This window comes from Psammomys obesus, unplaced genomic scaffold (assembly GCF_907164565.1).
Source record: "Psammomys obesus unplaced genomic scaffold, mPsaObe1.curated_primary_1811, whole genome shotgun sequence".
In the NCBI taxonomy this organism is placed as follows: Eukaryota; Metazoa; Chordata; class Mammalia; order Rodentia; family Muridae; genus Psammomys; species Psammomys obesus.
Genome location: NW_026592666.1, coordinates 2,044,748 through 2,063,046, shown reverse-complemented (window position 1 = coordinate 2,063,046; position 18,299 = coordinate 2,044,748). Strand labels below are relative to the sequence as shown.

The following is an 18,299-nucleotide window of genomic DNA, read 5'->3' as shown; positions in this document are numbered from 1 at the left end:
TCAGCAACCCTGTTCCCAAGATTGTACTAGGCCTATTAGGAAAAGCTGGGAATGCAACATCATGGACACAAAAAGTCATTCATTCTTGGGTAGTCCTCCCACCCCCCCAAAAAAAAGATGGATGCAAGGTCACAAAGGTCACACAGATTAAAAAAAAATGATATTCTGAAAAAAAAAAAAACCTGTAAGAGAAAATGTCTTTCTTAGGATGTGAAGGGATCATGTATGAGATATAACAGAACTGTTTGTATGCCATAACCTCTGAGGACATTTGTCTGAATTCTTACCTGGCAGTGAATGGAGGAATTGGGCTAGGTCGTTGGAGGATGTTTAGGTTTTATGGTATATATGGCAGTGTCTCTGGGAAGAAAGGGAATAAAAATTAAAAAGTAATTGAAGCATGATGGAAAAATAAAGAAGAGAAAAAGGAAAGAAAGAAAGAAAGAAAGAAAGAAAAAAGGAAAGAAAGAAAGAAAGAAAACAGGAATGAGCAAGACTTAACGGAGCTCTGAGTCCATTTTCTTATGGTTTTCTAGGCCCTCAGCTTCAGTATATTGCGGGAATGCACCCGGCAGACCTGCTAAAGCATTAGATCAGACTTTGAAGGTTAAATGCCACCCTTCCCTTGTCCTCTGCCTCCAAGCATACTCCCTAGAGTAGTACAGGTAGGAAAGACCTAAGGCTTTTCCAGGGTGGAATTCTGGCTAGTCCAAAAAGGGATCTTCTTTTAAGGGATGCAGGAAACTAGACATTGCAACTTTATTTAAGATCGGCGGCATTTATTTGGAGCAAATTCAGTTCCCGGAGCTGGAAAGTTGAATGCAGAAGTTCCATCAATTGCTCCAATTCCTTCCATTGTAGCAGCTTGACCAAAACTTTCAGGTGGTGGTGGGGTTACTCCCAGGGTTCCACCTGGCATCATAGTGGCTGGTTCTGGAGTAGCTGGATTACCAGTTGGTACAGGAGCAGGGGGCATAATGACTCTATTGTTCATGCCCATAGCAGCTCTCACAGCCATTTGGCCCGTCTGTATCTCTTGTTCTCTAATATCAGGGAAGGTTCCCTTGAATCCTTCCTGCTGTCATCACATCATTTCTTCCTCAGGGAGCCTGTGCTCCTCTTTCTGCACGCTGCATTTCTGCATTCTGAAATGTTTCAGAATTTCATGGTTATGCATCTCATCTGTTCTCCAGAGCTCTTCTTGAGGCCTCATCGATACCTGCCTCATTAGCATAACCTGGTGCTCATGGTGTGCCTCCATCTCCATTTTCAGCTTCTCACAAGCCTGCCAGATGTTTCTGTCCACTTGATCCTGCTGATGCTTCGCTGTCTCAACCAGTGCCTTCCAGCGCATGGCATGCTCATACTCAAACGCCCCGAGCCTGAATGGCTGCTCTAGCTCCTTGAAAAGTTGCTGGTTTGTTTGTTTGTTTGTTTGTTTGTTTGTTTGTTTTTAAATAACCAGCTTCTCCGGAAATCCCTCTTCATCATCTAACTGGTCACAGGCCTAGGAAATGTAGTTATCAAGAAGGAACCTTTACTGCATCTGTCAAGAGCGTTCTGAGCACATGGCTTCCCTGACAACTCACCAATGTCTTTCCCTGAGCGCCTTCCTTGGTCACCCACAATGACCACAGCCCTCTCCACCTGGTCAAACACAGAAAAGGCTTCTTCCAGCAGTTCGTTAGACAGGTACTGAGGAAGGCTGCAGACGGCAAGGAAGGCACTGTGACAGGCAAAGCACACACGCAGCTGCCTCCCAAGGAGTGGCATATTATCCAGCTCCGCTTTGGCAATTTCCGCTAGGGCTCGTGTTTCCAAGCGAGTAAAACCAAAGACTTTATCCTTAGGAATGAAAACTTGGCCTGCTTTCCCAAATTTCTCAACAAGTTTCCTCATTTCATCTTCAGTGATGTCAGGGGAACGATTGCCCACAGACAGCTGGGATACAGAGTTAATAAAATGTAACTGATAAGAAAAAAATAAAATTAAAAAAAAAAAAAAGACATGGCTACGTTGGGTGAAGGTCTTCGCTCCTGGTTTCCTAAAATTCTTTAGGTCAGTGATGAAGCCTTCATTCTGGTTCCTGGCTTGCTGGCCACTGGCAGGCATTGATGGGTTGCTGTTGCTGCTTTCCAGAGTATGGTTCCGCTCTTCCAGTTAAAAGACTTGATTGCTCTGCATTTTTGCACCCTTGAATACAGAAAACTGTCTGTCTCCCAGTCCTCTCTAACCTGGATTTCCTCTGCCCACAGTTTTTTGCTCAAAGTAACGGCGACCCCCTTTACATTTTCTAAACCATGATATAAAGAAAACCATTTTTGTAATTAACTTATTTATTCACGTTACATCCCAGTCAGCTCCCTCCCTCCTCTCATCCCAGTGACCCCTGCCTTTCCCATCCCCTCCACTATTCCACAGAAAAGAGTATCCCCCACCCCAGCTAAAATAATAACAATGAAAAGCCACTTCTAGTTAATCAAACCTCCAGTTTTAAAAATAAGATTTTGAACATTATTTATATGTATGAGAGAGTGCCTGTGTGAGTGCATATTATGTATATGAAGGCGCCCCTGGTGGCCAGAAGAGGGTGTCGCATCCCTTGGAGCTGGATTCGGGGACTTGAACTCAAGACCTCTGAAAGAGTAGAGTGTATCTTTAACCAGTGAGCCATCTCTGCAACCGTTCAGGCATCAATTAAAAAAAAAATTCTATAAAATTTCAGCCAGATATATCATTAACTAAATTACTACTTCGGATAGAATTTCATAGACAAAAATAAATACGAAATCAGTTTGGATATTGCTCATAACCAGTGTCAAAAGTTGGCTCAGGGTTTTAGAACTGACAACAGGCATACATTTTCTTAGTTTACCTTTATATTGAATCACTACATTATTAATGATAGAATAAGAGATTCTGATGAATAAAAAAAGAATCCCTAGAGGGAAATAAAACTCTCTAGTCAAAACAACAACAACAAACAAACAAACACAGCTTATTTGTGAATGACCTGCATTCAGGAAACTGACTGAGAGATAGCCCTTGTTCTGTCACTGCACATTAAGTGTGACTTAAATTTCTAAGGACACCTGCTACCACTGCCTTTTCTTTTATGAACTGCAGTAATAATTAGTTAGGAATTTAACTAATCTTGATATTTTGATATCAAATCTTGATAAACTATTAGTGAAAACATATAATATTATTTTTAAATTTTTGTTATATTAAGCAGATTCCAACCTACTTAACTTCAATAGCAATGAACCTGAAGAATGGTAAACCCATTTACCCATCCATCCATCCATTCATCCAGCCAAGCCAGCCAACCAGCCAACTCACCTACCTACCCAATCATCACTCTACATCTCATCTGTCTTGTCTATTATCTGTCTCTGTTTCTCTGTTTGTCTTTACTTCATAGGGGCTTTAAAGTCAAATTTCTATGAAGTACAACATAAATTTTATTATTACCTTTATGACAATAGTTATTTTTTAAAATTTTGATAGAGTTTTATCTGTTTTGTGCAGGCTTTCCTGGAACTTAGTCTGTAGACCAAGCTGGCTTTACAATCAAAGATCAACCTACCTCTGCCATCTGAGTGCTGGGATTAAAGGTGTGTGCCACCACACCTGGTTCAACATACATTTTAATTTTTAAGTAATTAATTTTTATGTGAACAATAGAGTAAGACAATAAAAAATTCAATTTTTAAATTTTAAATAAAACCTTCAACATTTTAAATATCCAGTTATATTGATTAGTAAAGGAAAATCAAAGCTCTCAATCCTTCTGAATATCAATATCAAATATATGTACATTCTATTGATTTAAAGCAAATAGTTTCTCAAATTTAATTTTTACTGTATTAACTGCAGTGCTATAAAATGCAACGGAATTCTAAGTAAGCATGAATTGAAGAGATTGCTTTAGCTCATTAGCATATTCAGAATGATGTCTTGTGGTTTTGTTGTCAGCAATGACATATGAAATTTCTCCATATGCTTTTAGTCAAACAATGATTATGAGATGACAAGTCTTTAATTAACTTAGGACTTAGTGACTTCATGCATCTAATGCTTACATAGCTTGCACATTCACATACCTGATTATGCATTAGTGCTTGCTAACTTGACATTTTCTAGCTGTGTTGACAGGTGGAAATTGAAAACAATTTTTTAAAGGTTAGTTAATTGCAGACAATAAATTTTGTTATGCAAATGTGGAAGTTATCTAATATTCTAGCTAATCATATTAAGACAATCAATTAAAGTGTATCTTTTATTTGCAGTGTTAAATTGCCAGTCAAATTAAAGGTTACTCATTTATAAGAAATTTTATGTTTCTAAGTATTTTGATCTTTTTTATTCCCTTGTAAGAAGTGTGAGAGATGGCTTTTTTTGCTTTTTCTTTGTAGTGATGTTAATATTATATCTTACTTTCATCATTAATTCAAATATTGAATGTTTCTGTCTAGTTATGACCTGTATAAATAGATTTATATATAAATGGATTTATATATATTTATTTATAAATAAATCTATATATAAGTAGATTTAGTGTGTAAAAATTTATTATTGTTTCATTAGTTTACTCAAGTTTAAATTGTTTATTTTATCTAAAAATCATAGTTAATTTTGATTAATTTTATTTTCTGTTACAGTATAAATTACAGAAGACAAATTATGTTAAAGGAAATATATGCGTTGATCATATAACAGCATCATTTATTGAAGTTGACTTCCTCATTCCAGCTGGCATAAAAACATTTTCTATTTGGTGCTTATTTTTTCTTTACCAATGCCTTTTGACCTGGGTGGTTTTATGTCAACTTGACAAAAGCTAGAGTCATGGAAGAAGACGGAGCCTCAATTAGAACAATGCCTCTATTAGATTAGAAGGAATTTTCTTAAGTAGTGCTTGATTTCGAGGAGCCCAGTCCATTGTGGGTGTGACCTCCCTTGAGCTAGTGGTTCTGGGTTTTATTGTTTACTTTCCAAGTTTTTTTGATTTATTATTTATTATAATTTATTCAATTTGTATCCCAGTTGTAGCCCCTCTCTCATCTCCTCCCAGTCCTGCCTTTCTTCCCTCTTCTCCTCCTCCCATGCCCCTCCCCTGTCCACAGACAGGGGAGGACCTCCTCCCCTACTATCTGACCATAGATGAATAGGTCCCCTCAAAACTGGATGAATCTTCTTCCCCTATGACCTGGAAAGGCTGCTCACCCCTCAGGGCGAGGTGATCAAAAGCAAGCCACTGAGCTCATGACAGAGACTGCCCCTGCTCCCTTTACTAGTGGACCCACATGAAGACTGAGCTGCCATGGGCTACATTTGAGCAGAGGGTCTAGGTCTTCTCAATGCATGGTCCTTGGTTGGTGCATCGGTCCCTGCAGACCCACCCTGGGCCCAAAATTTTTGGCTCTTTTAATATCCTTGTGGAGCTTCTTTCCCTTCCAGGTCTTTCTGTCTCCCCCTTCTACCATAAGATTCCTTGCACTTTGCCCAAAGTTTGGTTATGAGTCTTAGCATCTGCTTTGATACCCTGCTGGGTAGATTCTTTCTGAGGCCTTCTGTGGTAGGCTTCTGTGCTGTTCTCTGTCTTCTGCTTTCAATGTCCATCCTGTTTGCCCTTCTGAACGAGGATTAAACATCTTCTTTAGGGCCCTCCTTGTTTAGCTTCTTTAGGACTACAGATTTTAGTATCTTTATTCTATATTATATGGCTAATATCCACTTATAAGTAAGTATATACCATGCACTACCTCAAGATACAGCTATACCACTCTTAGGTATATATCCAAAAGATGCTCAACCATTCATCAAGAACATTGATTAACTATGTTCATAACAGCTTTATTCGTAAAGCCAGAACCTAGAAATAACCCAGATGTCCCTCAATGGAGGAATGGATACAGAAATTGTGGTACATTTACACAATTGAATAGTACTCCGCAATTAAAAACAAGGAAATCATGAAATTTACAAGCAAATGGGATGGAACTAGAAAAGATCATCCTGAGTGAGGTAACCCAGAAGCAGAAAGAAACACATGGTCCTGTGTTTTATAACAAATTAGGATGAGCAAAAAGTTTGGAGCAAGCCAGTAAACAGCACCCCTCCATGGTCTCTGCATCAGCTCTTGACTCCAGGTTCCAGACCTATTTGAATTTTTGTCCTGGCTTCTTTTGATGATGATCTATGATCTGAAAATATAAGCCAAATAAACCCTTTCTTATTTAACTTGCTTTTGATCATGGTGTTTCCTTACAGCAATATAAAAGGGTCTTTTATTCTACAGAGCTGTCTTCATCTGATATTCTAGGCCTAGTCCTGAAAGCTTTTAGGCCTCACAATTTTATCTAGACCTAGAATGCTTTCTGCCTGTGAGACTTACTGCTGAATAACCTCAGCCTTTCTTGTTCTTTCTGAACTCTGGCTGGCTGGTTAAACTCAGCTATTCTGGCTCAAAATTTCTATCTAATCTGACTGATTCAAACTGGCTTCTCTCAGTATCTGACTGAATTGCTCTGCTTTGTCTCATACTAACTTTGGCAATTTTTTTAACTTTTTAAAAATTTTTTATTAATTACACTTTATTCATTTTGTTTCCCCACATAAGCCCCTCCCTCCTCCCCTCCCGATCCCACCCTCCCTTCCCTTTCTGCATGCATGCCCCTCCCCAAGTCCACTGATAGGGGAGGTTCTCCTCTCCTTTCTGATCTTAGTCTATCAGTTCTCATCAAAAGCGGCTGCATTGTCCTCTTCTGTGGCCTGGTAGGGCTGCTCCTCCCCCAGGGGGAGGTGATCAAAGAGCAGGCCAATCAGATTATGTCAGAGGCAGTCCCTCTTCCCATTACTAGGTAACCCACTTGGACACTGAACTGCCATGGGCTACATCTGTGCAGGGGTTCTAGGTTATCTCCAGGAATAGTCCTTGGTTGGAGTATGAGTCTCTGGGAAGTTCCCTGTGTTCAAATTTTCTTGTTCTGTTGCTCTCCTTGTGGAGTTCCTGTCCTCTCCAGCTCTTACTATTTCCCACTTCTTACATAAAATTCCATTCACTCTGCCCGACAGTTGGCCATCAGGCTCAGCATCTGCTTTGATAGTCTGCAGGGCAGAGGCTTTCAGAGGCCCTCTGTGGTAGGTTCCTAGTTTGTTTCCTGTTTTCTTCTTCTGGCTTTCAGAGGTCCTCTGTAGCAGGTTTCTAGGTTGTTTCCTGTTTTCTTCTTCTTCTGATGTCCATGCTCTTTGCCTTTCAGGTGGGGATTGAACATTTTAGTTAGGGTCCTCTCTCTTGCTTGGTTTCTTTAGATGCGTAGATTTTAGTGGGTTTGTCCTACGTTGTATGTCTATATGAGTGAGTATATACCGTGTGTGTCTTTTTGCTTCTGGGACAGCTCACTCAGGATGATCCTTTCCAGGTCCCACCATTTACCTGCAAATTTCATGATTTCCTTATTTTTCATTGCTGAGTAATATTCCATTGTATAGATGTACCAACTTTGGCAATTTTTGCAAATTTGGCTCATTCTCATTCTCTCACTCTTTGTCTTCACTTGTGTCTAGCTTTTTCTCTCTCTGCCACCTGTCTGTGTTCAACTGTCCCAGTAAAAGTGTCTCCTTTATTACTTGCTCTTTCTTAAAAGATTTGGCACCTCAGTTTCTAAGTTGATTTACATAGTAAGGGGATCAGGGGCTGATGTCTGACCTGAACTCAGTGGCTGGCTCTTTGATCACCTCCCCCTGAGGTGAGAGTCAGCCTTACCAGAACAAAGAGGAGACAATATAGCCAGTCCTGATGAGACCAGATAGACTAGGGGCAGATGGAAGGGGAGGAGGACCTTTTCTATCAGTGAACTTGTGGAGGGGCATGGGAGGACAAGAGTGAGGGAGGGTGGGATTGGGAGGGGAAGTGGGAGGGAGCTACATCTGGGATACAAAGTGAATAAACTGTAATTAAAAATAAACTTTAAGCAAGGCAAAAAATATTTGGTATCTTTTAAGTCACTTCAGTTTCTTTTCTGTTCTTGTGAGTTGGTCTTTCTCCCATTCATCACCATCTTCCCTTCAATTAGTTTCCTTTCAAACGTGGGTGCTTTCTTCTAAAAACTAACTTTACCTCCACTGTTTGGATTAAAGGTGTGTACTAAGGGTGTGTCTATATTTCAGCCAGAGGTATTAACATTGCACTGGATTAAAATTTCTCTAAACAGCCACAATAAGATTAAGACAATTTTCATTCATATGTCTTTTTTTTTTTTTTTTTTTTTTGCTTTCTTTTTTTGTCAAAGTTAATAGAAGTGACATTTTAAAATCTAACTTAATTATATTACTTTAGCATCCAGGACAAGTAACATAATCCCAAACTCACAGAGATCAATTTCCTCCTATATAAAGGCACAGAGTTGCTATATAGTCTGCACACACTTCCGCATGTGTTGCCACCTTTATTTTATGTAAAATGCTTATGACAATGTAAATGGCATGTGAGTACTTCACATTTTACATACTTTTTAAAATTTAACATTGTTCTATCGTTACCATGTCCCACAGGTCAGCAAGGCTGACTCTATACAGCAATTCATAGTAAATCTTCAAAGATAAAATTATAAATATGTCAAAAAGCTTGACTCACATATTTATATTTGGATAAATATTTAAAAATTTACTTAGTACTCTCTTTGCAGCCCAGGATATCTCAAGCTGGCCTTGAAATCATATCAATCCTCCTGCCTCATGTTTCCAAGTGCTGAAATTAGTGTATGTTATCACACTTAGTTTTCACTATTAAACTATATCTCAGGTTCTCAGTAGATGAGTAGGTGTACACTGGAACACATTTCATGCAAACACATCAAAATATGCTGATTTGTAGAATTTTCTGTCCAGAAATATGTTACCTCGCATTCTTACAGTCCACTCACCTTTCAGTGTTCAGTTGAACTCAGTCATGTTTATTACATATTCTATATATTTATTTTATAGTTCTTTTAATAGCCTGTTTTTTTTTTAAACACACACAGCTATTTTGTAATGCCCGTTTCTCTAGTAGTAGGTGAGCTTTGAAATGGTAATGACTGTTTTATTTTTCTATTTGATTTTCATGCCAAGGAGCTTTTGTATTGTTAGCTAGCACTTAACAGATGCTCAAGGAATAGTCACTCCATGAATGAAAACGAGCATGCTGCTTGTATTCTTCTAAATGGGAAGTTGGAAAACACATTAAAGTTGTTTCTGTCAACTAACTTGAGGCACACATTTTCTCATGAATGTATTTCTTATAGCTTAAAACAAAAACTTATATGTACTAAAAGCAAGATAAAATTTAACAACAGATGGATTCCAAGAGCTTGTATACAAACACAAAGTCAAGGTATATAAGCATTCAATTATCAAATTGAAAAGCTAGGTCTTGAATTACAGAGAGCAAGGAGTGATCATTGCAACAAATATAGTTGCTAACTGAGAAACCTTTGAGAGGCATACTGGAGTCTCTTGTTACTTTCCAAAGGGGAAGTGTGAGAAAATAATACAAGGGACTCTGCATGCTCTCATTGAAATGTCCTTTTTTTTTTTAATTTTATTTTTTTCTTATCAGTTACATTTTATTAACTCTGTATCCCAGCCGTGTTCCGATCCCTCATTCCCTCCCAGTCCCTCCCTCCCTCCCTCATCTCCACCATGCCCCTTTCCAAATCCACTGAAGGGGGGACCTCCTCCCCATTCATCTGATCCTGTTTTATCAGGTATCTTCAGGACTGGCTGCAAAGCTCTCCTCTGTGGCCTAACAGGACGGCTCCTCCCTTGGGGGGTGGGGAGGCCAAAGAGCCAGTCATTGAGTTCCTGTTAGAAATAGTCCTTGTTCCCCTCACTATGGGAAACCAATTGGTTACTGAGCTACCACAGGCTACATCTGAGCAGAAGTTTTAGGTTATATCCATACATGGTCCTTGGTTGAATGTCGGTCTCAGAAAAGACCCTGTGCCCAGATATATTTGGTCCTTGTGGAGCTCCTATCCTTTCCCATCAGACTAACTCCCCTTCTTTCTTATGATTCCCTGTTCTCTGCCAAAGGTTTGGTCATGAGTCTTTGCTTTGAAAACACTGCTAGTTAGAGTCTTTCAAATGCGCTCAGTAGACTCCTGTCATACGTTCAATGCACATCCCATCTGTCTTTCTAAACGAGGATTGATAATCTTACCCCATATCTGCTCTCTTGATTATCATTTTTAGGTGTACAGATTTCATTATGTTTATCATATCTTATAGGTCTATATAAGTGAGTATATACTGTGTTTGTCTTTCTCCTTCTGGGATATTTCACTCAGGATGATCTTTTCTAGATCCCACCATTAATAGATCTATATTTATCACCCTGCACAAAACTAAAGTCCAAGTGGATCAAAGACCTCAACATAAAACAAGATACTCTAAATCTATTAGAAGAAAAAGTGGGGAACAGCCTAGAACTCATTGGCACAGGAGACAACTTCCTGAACAGAACACCAACAGCACAGGCTCTAAGAGCAACAATCAATAAATGGGACCTCATGAAACTGAAAAGCTTCTGTAAAGCAAAGGACACTGTCATCAAAACAAAACGACAGCCTACAGATTGTGAAAGAATCTTCACTAACCCTTTATCTGACAGAGGACTAATATCGAGTATATACAAAGAGCTAAAGAAGCTGAAAAGCAGCAAACCAAGTAATCCAATTAAAAAATGGGGAACAGAGCTAAACAGAGAATTCTCGTCAGAGGAATATCGAATGGCAGAGAAACACTTAAAGAAATGCTCATCCTCATTAGCCATCAGGGAAATGCAAATCAAAACGACCCTGAGATATCACCTTACACCCATCAGAATGGCCAAGATGAAAAACTCAAGGGACAACACATGCTGGAGAGGTTGTGGAGAAAGGGGAACCCTCCTCCACTGCTGTTGGGAATGTAAACTGGTACAACCACTCTGGAAATCTATCTGGCGCTTTCTAAGATAATTAGGAATAGTGCTTCCCCAAGACCCAGCTATACCACTGCTAGGTATATACCCAAAGTTTGCTCAAGTACACAAAAGGGATATTTGCTCAACCATGTTTATAGTAGCTTTATTTGTAATAGCCAGAACCTGGAAACAACCCAGATGTCCATCAACGGAAGAATGGGTACAGAAATTGTGGTATTTTTACACAATGGAATACTACTCAGCAATCAAAAAGGAGGAAATCATGAAATTTGAAATGTCCTTTTTTATGACCAAAAAATCTGTAATTGAGCACATATATTTAATACACAGCTAGAACTGTTAATTGTATTTTAAGACATGAAATTTACTTGAAATATCCTATGGGCAAGATGCTCCTATGGCACCAAAAAAACAAGAGAAGGGATAAACATGATCAAACTGTAGTCTGAAAACAAACAACAGTGTATTGAACCTTGACATACTGGTTATTTTAAAGATGATAGAAGATCAGTAAATGGTGGTGAGGTATTTCTCAGAAGTTGTTTTTATGAAAAGGGTAACTCTTCTGAAGAGCTCTGAAGTGGCTTCAGTATCTTTGCTGAAATGTCATTAGTCAAGGAAGAATAAGTTCATATATCAAAGGAAGAAAATAGAAATCAAACATTGCTAATTGAATGCAGAGTACTTTGTTCAAGACCTTGTAATTTCTTTTTCATTCATTTATCTATTATAGAAATCACTCTCTTGATGGACTGAACCTTTCATTTCTCTCCTGATTAAAAGAATGATGCAGATTTCTGAATCTCACCTGGTAGGTCAGTCACAGTTCTTTAATGCCCCTCAGTACATAAAGAGAATGGTATAGACTTTCCCCTACAAAGCTTCCTATTATCAGTTAATTTCAGTGGATATGAATACTCAGACATTCCAAGTGGGAAGGGAATAATCTTTTATGGATCTACCAGCAATCACTGCATTATGTTAGGCTTTCTCAGTTAATTCTACCATCTGTGATGATTCGATTCTATAACTTAGTCTCTTTCCAGGCATGAAGATTATTTGGAAAAATTATAAGACATTTTTGTTTTAACGTTGGGTTCTCTAACTTATTCTAAAATGTTACCATTTAAGTTTCAATTTCTTGTGATAAGGAGATGGCTTGTCAGAAGCAGGTATATTGAATGTAGACTCAAATTCAAACACTCAATACTAATAAAAACCTGATTGTGGTGGTGTGCTCTTCTCACAGCTTGGAGAGGCAGGCAAAGGATCACTGCCTGGGTCTTCACAGCTAGTGAGGTGGCTAGCCTTGGCTCATTGGTGAGCTTCAGCTCCTAAGGAGAGGCCCTGTCTCAGAACTGAGTAAAAACGGCATCTGAGAAATGACACAGAAAGTTGACTTCTGGCCTTTGTATACATGAACACACACAGACACACAGACACACACACACACACACACACACACAACACAGTGGGGGATGCACACTTTTACAAACATCTTTCCAGGTTGTTATGAATAGTTCTATATTCATATTAGTAGAAGTGAGACTAAATCTTATTGTTGAGAAAACAGGGTTGTTGGGACTGTTATGATTGGCAAGAAAAAGTTTATTTTTTAAAAGCTTAACTTTTACTCTACTCAGTGAGGTATCAAATCATATGGTGAGACACATAGACAAACTTTAGGCAGAGTGCAGGGAATCTTATGAAAGAAGGGAGAGATAGGAAAATCTGGAGGGGACAGGAACTCTACAAGGAGAGCAACAGAACCAAAAAATCTGGGTCCAGGAGTCTTTTGTGAGACTGATACTCCAAACAAGGACCATGCATGGAGATAACCTAGAACCCCTGCACAGATGTAGCCCGTGGCAGCTCAGTGTCCAAGAGGGTTCCTTAGTAATGGGATCAGGGACTATATCTGACATGAACTCAGGGACTGGCTCTTTGATCACCTCCACCTGAGGTGGGGAGCAGCCTTACCAGGCCACAAGGGAAGACAATATAGCCACTCCTGATGAGACCTGATAGACTAGGGTCAGATGGAAGGGGATGAGAACCTCCCCTATCATTGACTGGGGGGGAGCAATAGGAGAAGAAGAGAGATGTAGAGAAGATGGTGGGATTGGGAGGGGCTGGGGAAGGGGCCTACAGCTGGGGTACAAAGTAAATAAACTGTAATTAATAAAATAAAATTAAATTAAAAATTAACTTTATTTTAATTTTAAATATCTCTATTTCCTTTTTGTTGCCATCTTTTTCATTCTTTTAGAACTCACCCACAATCCATCTCTGCTTCCTACTGGTGACAGATAGCATGACTTAGCTATCACTCAGGTAGTAAAGATTTATGGGCTGTACTTTTTCTCACATTGGATTTTTCTCAGGCTGGCCTGACAATGATTTAAATCAAGGACACTTGATAAAAGGGTGAGAGGGGGTAGATGGCACGGGTAGAGAGATTGTTGCGTGTTGGCAGGCAAGCACTGGTATAGTCCAGTCCTCTTGTTATCAGTTTCTTTAGGTGAGGAGCTAGAGAGAAAGAAGAGAAAAAAGGAAAACTAGTCAGATTCTTCCTCACCTTCATTCTTCTCTTCTCCTCCCTCCCTTACCACAATCTATTTCATTTGTAAGCATTATTACTATTCATGTCTTCCATCTTTTTTGTTGTTGTTTTGTTCCTATTCACAAATGCAATTTATCTCTTAGGAAATCATATTAGTCGGTAGAAAAAATACAGCCTTTCTCATGGAACAATCAGCAAGATATACATTCCACAACTCTTAGAAGTTTAACTTAGAAAGCTTTTCAACTTTATGACCATTCTCTGGAGAGCTTCAGGGCATGTGTCATACACATAGAGAAACAGATTCAACTCATTGACCTTAGAATACTTTCACTATTTACCTATGAGCTATTGAATACGATAGCAAACTGTAATGATAATAAATAAAATAGTATGAGATAAATATTGTATATTACATTAAAATTAACATTTTCACACTATATTTTGGGCTTCCTCATAGTGTAAAGGGTGATTATATATTAAGAAAAATTGTAAGTGGATTTCGCTTCCAACATTCAAGTCATAATACATAGAGCTCACAGATGACTCTTTTCTTTAAATCCCCATGATTTTTCTTAGAGCTTGATTAAAATTTCAGTGTTGTTTCTCCTCATAATTTTAATTATGAATTTGTAGACACTTTATGATTTAACTATATTAAGAATACTTCCAGTGTTGTTGTTATAGATCTGTCCCATTCACATTTGTCTCTGAAGGGTAGGCTTTAATATTTAATAGAACTAGGAAGTTAGGAATGAGGCTATACCTGGAAGTTTCAGATTAGTGATTTATCAGTAAGTCTGAAAGATAAAAAAGATTTGGTGTTTTCCTCCATGCATCTGCTTTGAGGTGTGAACACTTGTCTTCTGAGCTAACCACAGCCCATGGGTCTACATTTTACTTCCCCTGGGTTTTTCTTGCTCAGTTTCTCTCCATTTTTCCTTAAGAGAACCTGTCTCCTTTTTTTACCCCTTTAGGCTGTTTACATGTTATTTTGAAACCTGTTTAAATTATATGTTCATGTGCTGTTTTATGTCCTTTCATCTGATATATCAATCAATAACCTACATGAAATCCCATATACTTCTTTCAGTATCATTACTTTTCTATTATATTCTTATACTCATAAAAGAAGCTTTATGTGAGTTGTCAGTATTTGTATTGAAATGATATGCTTATTTGTGGGAAAGAGAGGAAAATTGGAAATGACACATCTTTTTTATTGAATTACAGAAACTAAACTTGTTTAAACTAAAGTTGTTTTTGGCTTCTGACCTTATAAAAATAACCACAGAACTTTTTTTTTATACCTGATAAAATTGCTTTCAAAGGAGGTTAACTTACTTGACAAAAGTCACATTACTGATAAATGACTGGATAGGGAAATTTTAAGCCACGCTTATTAGACTCTATACTTCTATTTTAAATCAAATTATATGTAAATCCTGGCTATATTCCAACAAGTTATATCTCTTTCCTTTATTTTAAAGGACATTTTAGAACTTAAACTACATACCCTTAAGCAATGATTTTCTACTTGGAATTAATGGTCAAATATTTTATAGAAAATACAACTTCTGTCTTTCTAAATGTTCTATCTTTTGTATAGTAGCTATTGTATATCATAATGCTTGCTCTACAAAACCTAAAAATCAGTATTATATTTGTTATTTTAAATTAATCTATCTTTTAAGGAAACCAGAGAAAAATTAACACCTATTTAGTATTTCTACTTATTTTTAATTTTCAAAGGACTTTCAAGCAAGCATCTGCTGTTGTTATCCTTTTTAAAATTTTTATTTTTTATATTAATTACAGTTTATTCATTTAGTATTCCAGTTGTGGCTCCCTCCCTCATTCCCTCCCAATCTCACCCTCTCTCCCTCATCTCCTCTAATGCCCCTCTGCAAGTCTATGCATAGGGATAGGAGAGGTTCTCCTCCCCTTTCCTCTGTCCCTAGCATATCAGCTGTCATCAGGACTGGCTGGATTGTCTTCCTCTGTGGCCTGGTAGGGCTGTTTCCCTCAAAGGGGGAGGTGATAAAAGAGCTAGCCACTGATTACATGTCAGAGAAAGCCCCTATTCCCCTTAGCAGAGTACCCACTTGGAGACTGAGCTGCCATGGTCTACATCTGTGCAGGGGTTCTAGGTTATATCTATGAATGGTCCTCGGTTGGAGTATCAGTCTCAGAAAAGACGCTGTGCCCAGATTTATTGGTTCTGTTGCTCTCCTTGTTGGGCTTCTGTCCCCTCCCCTTCTTGCATAAGATTCCATGCACTCTGGGAAGCTCCTGTCCATTTCCTGTTTTTTTCCTTCTTCCAATGTCCATCCCATTTTTCTTTCTGGGTGAGGATTGATCATTTTACCCAGGGTCCTCCTTCTTGATTAGCTTCTTTAGGTGTACAGATTTTAGTAAGTTTATCCTATATTATATGTCTATATGAGTGAGTATATACTGTATGTGTCTTTCTGCTTCTGGGATACCTCACTCAGGCTGATCTTTTCTAGATCCCACCATTTGCCTTCAAATTTCATGATTTCCTTGTTTTTAATTGCTGAGTAATATTACATTGTGTAAATGTACCATAATTTCTATATCCATTCCTCAGTTGAGGGACATCTGGGTTGTTTCCACATTCTGGCTATTACAAATAAAGCTACTACAAACATAGTTGAGCAAATGTCCTTGTTGTATACTTGAGCATATTTTGGATATATGCCTAGGATTGGAATAGCTGGATCTTGAGGAAGTGCTATTCCCAATTGTCTGAGAAAGCACCAGATTGATTTCCAAAGTGGTTGTACAAGCTTACATTCGTACCAGCAAGGGAGGAAGATTCCCCTTCTCCGCATCCTCTCCAGCATGTATTGTGACGTGAGTTTTTAATCTTAGCAGTTATGATGGGTGTAAAGTGAAATCTCAGGGTCTTTTTGATTTGAATTTCCCTGATGACCAAGGATGTTGAGCATTTCTTTATTTCTCTGCCATTCTACATGTTGTTTTAATTTAACACGAGGAATTGACCTTTTCCCCAGCAATTCAATCTACTTTTGCTTTTCCGTGAATGTGTTTAATTTCCTTTTACTTTTTAGAGTTCTGCTCTTCTAGGATACGGTGTTGTAAGTTGTCTCATTTGCTTCATAATTTAGAAAATGGCTTTCCCTTGTCTTTTTTAACTACTCCTGATGAAAAGCCACCATTGATCATTTGGTGTTTCCTAAGAGATCCATGTATCATTTTCCCTCTCAGGCTACTCTTAAAACTTTTCCTCTGACTCTTCATGTAGTTTAAATTCAGTTTAACTGAAAATGTGTCCATGTGTTGTGTTTGTACTTAAAAGAACTAAGGACTCAAAGAGATATTTTAATATTGTTGCTTTATGAGAGCTCTCTCTCTCTCTCTCTCTCTCTCTCTCTCTCTCTCTCTCTCGTGTGTGTGTGTGTGCATTAATTGAACCAGTATGTAGCTCCCTGTGAAGGTAAGGAGAGGCTGTCATATCATCAGATCCCCCGGAGCTAGAGTTGCAGGTGCTTGTGATTCACCTGGCTGTGTGCTGGGAACTGAATTCAGGTACTCTAGAAGAGGGGCACATGCACTTTAATCACTGGATGTTTTCTTCATTCCTCTGTCAAACTGAGTTCAACCCTCAGTCTCAGATATTGGCAGGACACTCATACGTGTTGTTCTCCCATGTACACACTCACACTTGAGCATTCAGGAGGTAAAACTAAGTGCCGCTTCCACTGCTGCTTACTGTGACTCATCATTGTTGACGCCAACCTAGGTAACCTGGTGTTTGTCGGGGGTTCCTTTTGCCCAGTTACTCCCTCTTTTCCTCTTTGAAACAAAGTCAGGATGAACAGCCCAGATACATCAAATGTGGAAATATGTTCTCCTTCCTTGAATGGAGAATAAGAACGTAAGTCATGTGTAATTGGTGGTAGTTGGCTAGCATATAGAGCTCTCTTGTTTGAGGGGGGTCCAGACCTGACATTATCCACAAAACTTTGCCATTCATAATATTTGCTGACCCAGTTGACTTAAAGTGAAACAGATTTTATTCTATACTTTAGGTGGGCCTTATATGATCAGTTGAAAACCTTAACAACGTAAAACCTCAAATTTCCCAGAGAATAATTTGGCTTTGATACTGTAACAGAAATCAAGCTTGTGTTTCTAGCATGTTGCTGTCCTAAAGAATGTGTTTTTCTATGTGTTGTTTTTAGAAGCAATTATGGATCGTGCTCTTATTTCTTCTTTTACTACCCAGTAAAATGAATCAGTCAACTAATATGTAATTGGTGTTTAATTTTTGTAAGCTCATTTATTATTAATTATATTTGTAATGGATGTATTTCTATTTAGATTATCTATTCTTGTGTACATTTTGGGAGATTGTATTTTTAAAGGTACTGGTCCATTTTTGTCATGTTTTTTTTTTTTTTTTAAATTTGTTGATATACATTGTTATTGCTATCCTTTCAGTATAACAAAGGTCACTGTGTACAACTTGTATCCTCTTTCTTGATTAGCATATCAAATTCATTGATGAATTTAGAGTCGACTATTGCTCTTATTGATTTTTGTAGATTTAATTTTGCTTCTTTAGACTTAACTTTCTTTTCCCTGCTCTTCTTTTTGACATAAAGCTGCAGATCATTGATGTTAGATTTTTCTAATTTTTCACTGTTTTAAATATTTCCAAGCACAACCTTAAATTCATAGCTCTTTGAGATGCTGCACTGTAATATTCTACATAAA

The 18,299-nt window shown here is 38.2% G+C and overlaps 1 pseudogene; it reads right to left on the bottom strand.

Annotated features, from left to right (window-relative positions):
* Nucleotides 1-763: 763 nt before the first annotated feature.
* On the bottom strand, nucleotides 764-2,112 carry LOC129682456 (non-POU domain-containing octamer-binding protein-like; annotated as a pseudogene).
* Between the last annotated feature and the right edge of the window lie 16,187 nt (nucleotides 2,113-18,299).